The sequence below is a fragment of the Rhinolophus sinicus genome, chromosome 14, assembly GCF_057876585.1.
Source record: "Rhinolophus sinicus isolate RSI-liver-muscle chromosome 14, RSI-T2T, whole genome shotgun sequence".
Taxonomy (NCBI): Eukaryota; Metazoa; Chordata; class Mammalia; order Chiroptera; family Rhinolophidae; genus Rhinolophus; species Rhinolophus sinicus.
The window spans coordinates 93,141,857-93,151,475 of NC_142514.1; the positions used below are offsets into that span (position 1 = coordinate 93,141,857).

General features: G+C 40.0%; 1 long non-coding RNA gene across 1 annotated transcript; it reads left to right on the top strand.

Moving 5' to 3' along the window:
- Positions 1-1,870: 1,870 nt before the first annotated feature.
- LOC109458584 (uncharacterized) lies at positions 1,871-7,362 on the top strand. Its single transcript, XR_002139247.3, has 3 exons — positions 1,871-2,176; positions 6,098-6,226; positions 6,641-7,362. It is a non-coding gene; the product is annotated as an uncharacterized LOC109458584 (long non-coding RNA).
- Positions 7,363-9,619: the final 2,257 nt, after the last annotated feature.

Below are 9,619 nucleotides of genomic sequence, written 5' to 3' on the forward strand. Positions count from 1 at the left end.
AGGGGCCATATTCTTGTGGGGCTACAGCAATCTCACACCGATAGGGAAGCATGGCTTTCACTTCCTTTGGCAGTATTTCATGGATTACGTAAAGAAACCATCCAAATACACTTTACTGAATAACTCCATCAAAGCTCTGCTCTTTAGTTCAATAGAGTAGGCCTCTCTCTTTCTCCCCCTCCCCCCCACTGCTGAAACAGTACCTCAGTCTTCTTCTAGGATCCGTTCCCCACCCTCTGCCAAGCTCTAGTCACGGGCCCTGACTGAGTAGAATCCATGCATATGCCCCATTGTGGGGCATATGCATCAGAATGGGGCACATGCACCCCTGAGACAGCGAGGAGGCTGGGGCGCCTGTTTGCTGGGACCTGTGGGAAACAAGAATGTCTCTCTTTCTCCCACTGAAGAACATGCTGTGAAGCCACTGTCATTTACATCAGGGACACTCAACCTTAGCTCTGTTGACATTTGGACTACTAGATAGATAATTCTTCGTGGTGGGGCCTGTCCTGTGCATTGCAGGATGGCAGGCAGCATCCCTGGCCTCTAACCACTAGTTGCCATAGTATACCTTCAGTCATGACAACCAAAATGTCTCCAGACAGCCCACTGTCCTCTGAGGGCCAAATCAGCCCAGCTGAGAACCACTGCTTTCTGTTAGAGACAGTTCCGCCAGAGTTTTCTGTCATTTGCAACAAATAGCAACCTGTTATAGAACATGGGAACATGGGAATGACATCCTTTGGTTACCTCTTAGATACATTTGAAAGTGGAGTAGTATAAATTCAAGTTCCACTTGTGACCCTCATATTTGCTTGTTCTTCAAGCATTCATTTAAAATAAATTTACAGCTTAATTTCATGTGGAAGCTTCTAAAAGCAAGAAAAGGTTCTAGTTAAGAAGACCAACTTTAAAATACTGACCTCGTCTAAATATCAACTATGGTTAGAAAAAGAAACCCAAGTTTGAAAAATTACTCCAAAAACATATTTCTAATTGGTTCACAGATTTCAGGGAAATAGTCAATCCACTCAGAAGGAAAAGTAAGATTAAGAAATAAGCAAAGTCACTATGTTCTCTGCTTTCTTAGTAAAGGAATTCAGTCATTTGCAGAACAAAGCCAAGAAACACCCAGTCCCAGCTACCAGAGGACCGTGTCTTTGCTTTGTACCTGTCGTGGACAATCGATGATCAGATGTAGATGCCGCCTGGGGAGATTGACACCTTGGATATAAGCCGTTCCCTTCTGCTGAAGGCAGGGGTGTGGGCAGGGTGGAGGGGCGTAGGAGGGGCTCAGCCGAGGGCTGTCAGCTGTCAGTACTGTGGATCTGAAGGGGCCATCCGAGCGGCGCAGGTCCACTGATCAAGTGGCTGCTCTGCGTGGGACAGAATCCACTCTGAGGCTCAGCTGACTGTTGAACACTAAATACACGTCTTGTATCACTAGATTATCAGCCTCAGAAGGGCATAGACTTAGCCTTCCTTATTTACCATTGCATCTCTAACACCCAGCGCCCAGCCTTGCACAAGGGAAGGGCTCAGTAAAAATGTGTTGGTCAATTAGCACTGAGACATGCAGGTATCACTTCACAAGTGCTAAGTCAGTTTCAGTGTCATTCCAGGGCTCTCAGATGGGTCCATGCACGAAATTTTGCACTGCTGAAGTGTGTAGATTCATTATTTCTTATGAGTGTTGTAAAATTTTACAAATGTCGGTATAAAGCCCATGTTAAATGGTGCCAAGCCAACCACCTACTTGCAGAGGCATCTCATCGCTGGTGCCAGGCTACTCTCCACGGAGAGCTGGGAGGGGGGTGCACAGCAGTCCTCAGTGATGGAATGAGACAAGAAATGCCTCCAGCGTCTTTCCTGAGGGACAGAGGGCCTCTTGGCACCTAGCACACGCCTTCCAGCCAGGCCAGCTGGGTAAGAGAAACACACACTGAGATGGCTGGCGTTCCGCTGTGGAAAGGGTGTGGGGAGCATTTTGGACAGCTCTTTGGAAAGCTGTAAAATAAAATGCAGTTCAGCACACATGGTGTTTGATCAAACAGAGCCTCCTCTGAAGTGCCAAGACAGCTGCGGGACTTAAAACTGCATGTTACAAGCCAGCGTTTCTTTCATATCCATCCGTGTGTTATTTCACTCTATTTGGGAAGAGAACCAAGTTGCCAAGGTAGGAGTGGAGGGGACATGCGTGTATGCACATGTGTAAGCGTATGTACACGTGCGCATATGTGTGTGTGTGTGCATGTGTATTTGTGTGTGTGTCCGTGTGCATGTGTATGCAGGTGCACAGTGCATTTCACAAGATATTTATTTCTCAGAACACAAGTCAATACATCTAATTTTTTATTGGTTTCCTTAGTTCAAGCATATTTTCTCCACAGAACTACGGTCCTTTATAATTGTAAACCAGGGGGTCGTCACTAACTAATTTCTTTTTCATTTGAAAGATTATTTTTTTAATGAGTCACTTTTATAATTTCAAAGAGAAGTCATCATCAGTCCATTCATTGGCTGACCGGAGATATAGTGTGCTTTGCTTAAACGTATAGTGTGGTGGTTGCCAGACTGTTTTTTTTTTTTTAATTTTTAACTTAATTTTATGTGTGAATACTTGGAAATGATACATAATTCAGGCATATGTAGAGGAAATTTGAATTTCTTTCCTTCCGTCCTTGCCCCCTACCTACCCAGTTTCCTTCTAGAGAGGCTCTTGACCACTCATTGCTACCAGCCTTTTAGTTGTTTCCTTTTGTTCTACAGATGGGAGCTCCCACTGCTGCACTGCTCTGGACTTAGCATATTCATTTCCTAATATACCTTGGAGATCACTCCATCTCAGTACAGTTTCTTCCCTTTTTTTCCATATCTACAAAGTGTTAGCATTTAAGTTCTTTCCAATCAAGGGTTATAATAATAACTTTGTAGGTATGTAGTTTTGCACATGTGCACGTAGACCTGCATAAAAAAATCCTTGAAGGGGAATCACTGGGTCAAAATGTTTACAGTTTTAATAGATAGGAACAAATTGCTCCACAGATGTTGTAATTGATTTACATTCCTTCCAGCAATGTATGACTTAATGTTTCTTTAACTTTTTCTCCAACAAAGTATGTCAATTTTTAAAAATCGTTGTTCATCTGATTGGTGGAAAATGGAATTTCTGGGGGAAGTAGATGGAGAGATATGACAAAATAAGTCAGTTGGCCACCAGTGCATAAATGTTGAAGCTGGGTGATGGCTACAGGCAGGGGAAGTTCACTGTATTAACTATGTACTTCAGTACAAGTTTGAAGTTTTCCATAGTACAAAGCTTGATAAAAGAGTCATTGGTTTATATTGACTTGCCCAAGACCTGCCTATTTAAATCCTTTTCCCATTTTTCTATTAAATTATTGAAACTTTTTCTATTGATTTAAAAGGGGTATTTTAAATATTAGGAAAATTAGCTGTTTGCTTGTGAAACAGTTCCTACATAGTTTTCCTACTTTGTCCTTTAACTTTTGAACTTTCAAAAAATATTTTTATATATTCAAATTTAACAATCTTTGTTTTATGACCTCTAAGTGTTATACCATAATTAGAAAAACCTTTTCCATGCCAAGATTATTTTTTTACTTTCTCATGCTCTGTTTAGTATTCTCATTGCTTCATTTGTTTTACATTTAAAGCTATTGCAGATCTAGAATCTTATTGTCCTAACACAATTTATTATATGATCCATTTATTCTTCATGGATTTCACATTCCCTTTATCAAATACTGGATCTCTTGAGTCATGAGGGACTCTTCACAGGCCAGGGCCTCCCACAATTTATCTGGTATAGTTAAAACCCATGATTTCTTTCTCTTATCTAATTGCATTGGTTAGTACCACCAGAATGCTAAATAATAATAGTAATTGTGGATATCCTTGTCTTGTTCTAACTTTAATTAGAATATTTATATTTCCCCATGAAGCATAATATTAAGTTTGAGGTGGAAATAGGTATCTTTTATTTTAAGGAACTATACAAATATGGCTCATTTCAAACTAAAGTATCCAACTATTGCTAATTTCAACTCCAAATTCTCACTGGCTTAAACAAATAAAAATGTTGTTGTTTTTTACTCAAATCACAGCCCACTATGGATCATGGGGCAGTGTAAGGGCTCTGCTCTCTGTAGTCACTCAGGGACCCATGCTGCTTCCATCTACTGGTGCTACTGTCTCCTACGGCCTCAGAGACCTCCCTGGATGCTCTGCATCTGGATGGCAGAAAAAAGGAGAGAACCTGTAGACAAGTGTATGGGAGAGGCTCTAAGGGCCAGGGCTAGAAATGGCTGACATCACTTTCCACATTTCACTGAAAAGAACTACCTGCAAGAGAAACTGAACAATGTTGCCTATCTTTATGCCCAGGAAGGAAAGGAAACAGAGTTCAGTGATCCATTATTCCTCCTTACTGTCCACCTATGTGCACATTCACCCATATATGTACTTTTATGTGTATAAATGTGTAGTTTACTATACCAGTCAGGACTGGCTAGGTTATGCTGCAGTAATAGACAACCTAAATGTTTCAGCGTGCTTCTTAGTAAAGAGCCGTACAACCAGTGCATGTCAGAAGACCGGCTCGGCTCATCCCAGTTAGTCAGTGACTCAGACTGATGCAGGGACAAATTAAGACATGCTTCCATGAGAGCTGTGGCAGGTGAAAGAAATGCTAGAAGATCAAGCACCAGATTCTGTTGACCAAAGCAAGTCACCTGGCCATGACTACCTGCCAGGACAAGGAAATGCCATTCTCCCATGTGCTTAGATGTAGAGATAAACCGGATATAAGTGAACTATGGAAGTTCTTGCCCACTTAGTGTGTATAAAACTATAAATTAGTGTTCTGAATCCTATCTCACATCTAATCTATAATTGTTTTCATGCTCATAGGCATATATTAATTAATATAGTGGGAAAGCACTGAAATGTACCTCATGCCAAGGATAGTGTAAAATATTTAAGAAAATGTTAAAACCTTGGTCTACTTGGCCAGTACCAATACCATTAGCCACTAAACTTAACAGAGCCTGTCTAGAAAAAAGTGTATCTGCATTTGTTTATTGTAAAATTCATAAGTCTACCTAAATGGATTTGGCTAAGCCATTCCACAAGTCTCTATTCCAGGGACTAATACTTACTGTGGCTAAAGATTTTAGTTCAATAGGAATCTGCCAAATACCATAGAGAGATTAAAACTAGGCTCTCTGTTACGAAAGGTCAAGATTTGTGGAAATTAAATACTAAAAAAAAAATCAAAAAAAAAAATCTGTTAAATGGTTACATTTTCAATAGTCTTCAAATTTTAGAGACATATTACCCTTCTTTTCTTTATGGACCACCAGGTACAAAGTTTTACAAGAAAGCATTATATTCTGAGAAAATAAACCAATCAAGAAACGTAAATTAAATTCCTACTGTGTGTAACAGCTCTTGAAATGTGGGTAATTTGTTTTTCCATTTCCAATCATTATTCAAGATCTAATCAGAACTTAATTGATTGGTGGATGGATCAAAATAAGTCAGCATGAATCCGGAGTTAAAAGGGCTATTTGGAATGGATGCTGTTCCAAGGTTTGTCAAAAAGTAAGCATAGTGGGTATATTAAAGAATAATTGATCACTACCCTTCCCCCACGTTTTGTTTCTTCAGGAGGGATTTTTGGAAATAGTGACTCTACCATCACCAGGTGTCTGAGAAAATTATCTGGGGTAGGCTGTACACCCTTCTGTTAAAGAGAAAGAGAAAGGGGGTGAGGAGAGCTTTCAGGAATTCCCCCTTATTTTTTGGAACTCCTTTTGCTCTCCTCTGCCTTTTTCTGGCCTCCACAAGGTCTGCAGTCTGCATTTTCCCCTCTCCAGCTAACATTTACTGAGAACTGCTAGGTCCCAGATTCTGTGCTAAGTCATGGAGATACAAAGCAGAATAAAAATTGAACCCTACTTTTGAGAACGTCAGAATCTAGTAAGAAAATTGGAATTTAAATGAAGGGAGCACATAGGAACTGCTCCAAAATTGGAGTACTGCAGGTTCTGCCTCATTTACTTTACTTTTCCAGATTCAATAGAACTAGTTCAAGCCTCCACCTAGAGATTGGACGGAATTCCAGGATCACAAGCATGCACTTTCTTATCCTCTCCTGGATCATCTAGGGATCCTGGAAGACTCCACCACAGTCTTCTTCCAAGTAAGAGAAAGACCTGTCATCAACCAGCCAGCTGCTTCCATTGTGAGCCTGTTCTCACTGATCCCCACCCCCTCCCACCCTCCAGTGCTGGCCTCTCATTTGTCAGCATTGCTGACCCAGGCTGCAGCCAGAAGGGTCCTTCAAGAGAGAGACGCTCTGCAGGTTTCTACACTCCCTCTGTGCTAAATCCACATGGGTCCCATCATCCAGTTTCCCAAGGCTGTGGCTCTGAATCCTCAGGCCTTCCAGACTCCCTTCCAGCATTCTCTTCCAAGGTCCTCCTTCCTAGAGCCATACAGCTGCAGACCCTTCATGGAGTCCACCATAACTCAAGGATCCCCTCAATGGCATGCCAACTTTCCTTTTCAATCCTGGAAGTACTCGTACATTGTCTTTGTTTCTTCTCTTTTTCAGGCACTGTTGCTGCGATGGACCTAGATCTTTGGAATGCCTGGCAAGCAGGAGGCCCTCTTCCCAGATAGTTCAGCAGCTCATTTTGTGGTCTTGAATCAGGGCCACAGCACACAGTTGTGAAAGCAGCCCATTGCACAACTTCAAGAGTGGGATGGCTGGGTCAGAGGGTAGATGCACACTTAATTTCACGAAGAAATTGATGGTTTTCCAGGATGACTGTACCAGTTTGCACTCCCATTTGCCACTCACTGTCTCCCCATATCCTTGTCAACGCTTGAGTCACCCATCCTTCTAATTGCTGCCATTCTGATGGGTCTAAAGTGGTTTCCATTACTAATATTTTTAGAGCTGGACTATCAATGACACTGGGCTCTTGTCATTTATAGTCAGTCTGTCTTAGTCATAAATCTATGTCTTAGATAACCAGTAATTTGGAAATATGCTTTATCTATGTGGTATATTTTAAAGATGACAAATTGGATCCTCACAGCCATACTGTATCCAGTGCCTTCCCACGGCACGCTCCCTACTGTAATGTTACACTACACTTTACGGCTAACTAGGCACATTGCCAAGACAGGCATTATGGAGGGATGGGATTATGAGCAGAAGCTTTGACATGAAATTCTGGAAATAGATAGTGTTAATGGTTGCATAGTAATGTGAATGCACTTAATGCCACTGAACTGTACATTTAAAAATTATTAAAATCATGAATCTTATGTATGTTTTAAAAGTCACTCTGGTTGCTTTATGGAGAAAAGGATGGAAAAGCAGGAGTGAAAGCAGAAAGACCAGTTAGGATACTGCAATAGCCTAGGCAAGAAACATGGCTGACATTATGGTGGTGGTGGTGGTACACATGCGGATAATGGGCTGGTTAAGATTCCCCAGCATTGCCCACTTAGTGTCATTAATTTGTTCCTGAAAATCAGATGTTCTCTGCAAATACACTATGAGCCAATTTCCCATTGTTTGTAAGTGGAAAAAAATGTTACACTACACTTTACGGCAATTCAAAACCCCAGTGAATTTCCTAAAACATAGCTCCAACACAGTGAAATGTGTCTATATAAGTAATGTCCATGTGTGTGTGTGTGTGTGTGTGTGTGTGTGTGTGTGTGTGTGTAATGTTAGGATATAAAATGCTTAAAACAGCCTTTCCTGGTCTCTAAATAATTAATGTGATTGCTACATGTTACATGATTTGCTAGTTTGGTTTGTAGGCAATAGCATGTACAGCTTGTATGCTGCAACATAAAATTGTGTTTACAGTGGGCCATGGCAAATAACACACAGCAATGAATTCATTTGCTTAAAAACATGCAGACAAAATTCACAATGAAAAAATAAGGATACTTTCTGTAATGAACTGCTTCTCACCAAATTCACAGTTTCTAGGAATCAGGGCATAGACATCTCTGGGGTTGGGGGAGGCATTGTCCCATCTACCACAGTGCTACAGATGGCAGTGAGGAAGAATTCTTCATGATGACACTGAACGCTGCATGTGAATCTCTTACCTCTGGATTTCTTACTGTGTGAAATAATAAATTTCTGAATTGTTTAAGAAAATGTTCTTAAGAATCATTGACATTAGTTTACTTTGTGGTTTACTTTATAATATTAGCAACATCTTCATGCTGTACAGTTTTATCATGTTGATACTTCTCATCTAAATTTACATGATGAACACCAAAGCACAGACTAACAATTCAGGTGAGTTACAGCAACGATTCCAGCTAAACAGGGAAAAATCACTTGTCTACTGTAATCTACCAAATTATTAAAGCACATCTTTGGGAAGGAAGAAAGACTTACTACATATATTTAAATTTTGAAGTAAAAATGAAGCCAGTCATACATGGGCTAATCCATATGAATTTAATATGGAAAGTATAGGATGCCTCCTTTTTCTAAGTTTGCTTTTTCTAAATATGCATCTAAACTCGATGTCTCAGGAATCCTTATAAAACACCATGTTGCTTCTGAGCAGACAGGGGCTCTGGGGAAAGGTGCTAAAATGAAGAAAAAAGCAAGGAAACTTCAGAATCTAGTATGCTTAAAAGGAGGATTAAAAATACCCACAAGAAGAAAAATGACAATTAGAAAAAATATAAAAACACCTTTTTTCTTTAATCTCTCCTCTTTCCACATATTATTTAACACAGCTGTTGTCGTAGTAGGCTCTCAATAAACACAGCAGATACAGAATGAATGAATGAATGAATGAATGAATGAATGAATGAATGAACGAACGAACGAATGATTAGGAGGGCTCATCAATTAGGATCATTTCTATTGATGATAATAAAAAGAGTAGGAGGTATTATTCAAGAGCATAAATAGTTTTCAATAATTTACCTCATCTCCCTCACTCCGCGGCAAGCACGCGTCCTCCTTATCCTTAAGCAGATCTAACAGCTGGAAGGAGAGCCAAAGTCTAATCGTGAGGTCATTTCTTAAAGTAAGACTCTAATTTTGAAATCACATGGACTCTATAGGGTTTTTATTTTGTATATTTTATACATCAACAGAAAATATTAAAATATATTTATAGATCCAAAAGACTATTTTTAAATACAGTGGAAACAAAGTGGACCAATTAATGTGTGAACAACAGTAAAAAGGAAAAAAAACGTTTTGGTGCTCCTTCAGTTAGGAAGTAGAGTCCAAACACTCAGTACTTATTTAACCTCCATCCTAGTCCAAACTCAATTAGAAACATATTTTGATATTATAGACGACTTAAGCATCAGGACCTCCTTTTCCGGGACAAAAGGGTGTTGGATCAGGTGGTTGTTACAGTCTCTCCCAGTTCAAAAACTAGACAACATCATTTTAGTGAGTAGTAGTTTGAACTAATGTGTGAAGAAGTACTAATGCCAAGCACGCCAACAAGAAATAAGAAACCACTAAGAAACCCTAGGCTAGTCTCCAAGATTCATAAAACTTACTTGGAGTCCAAGGAGACAAAAT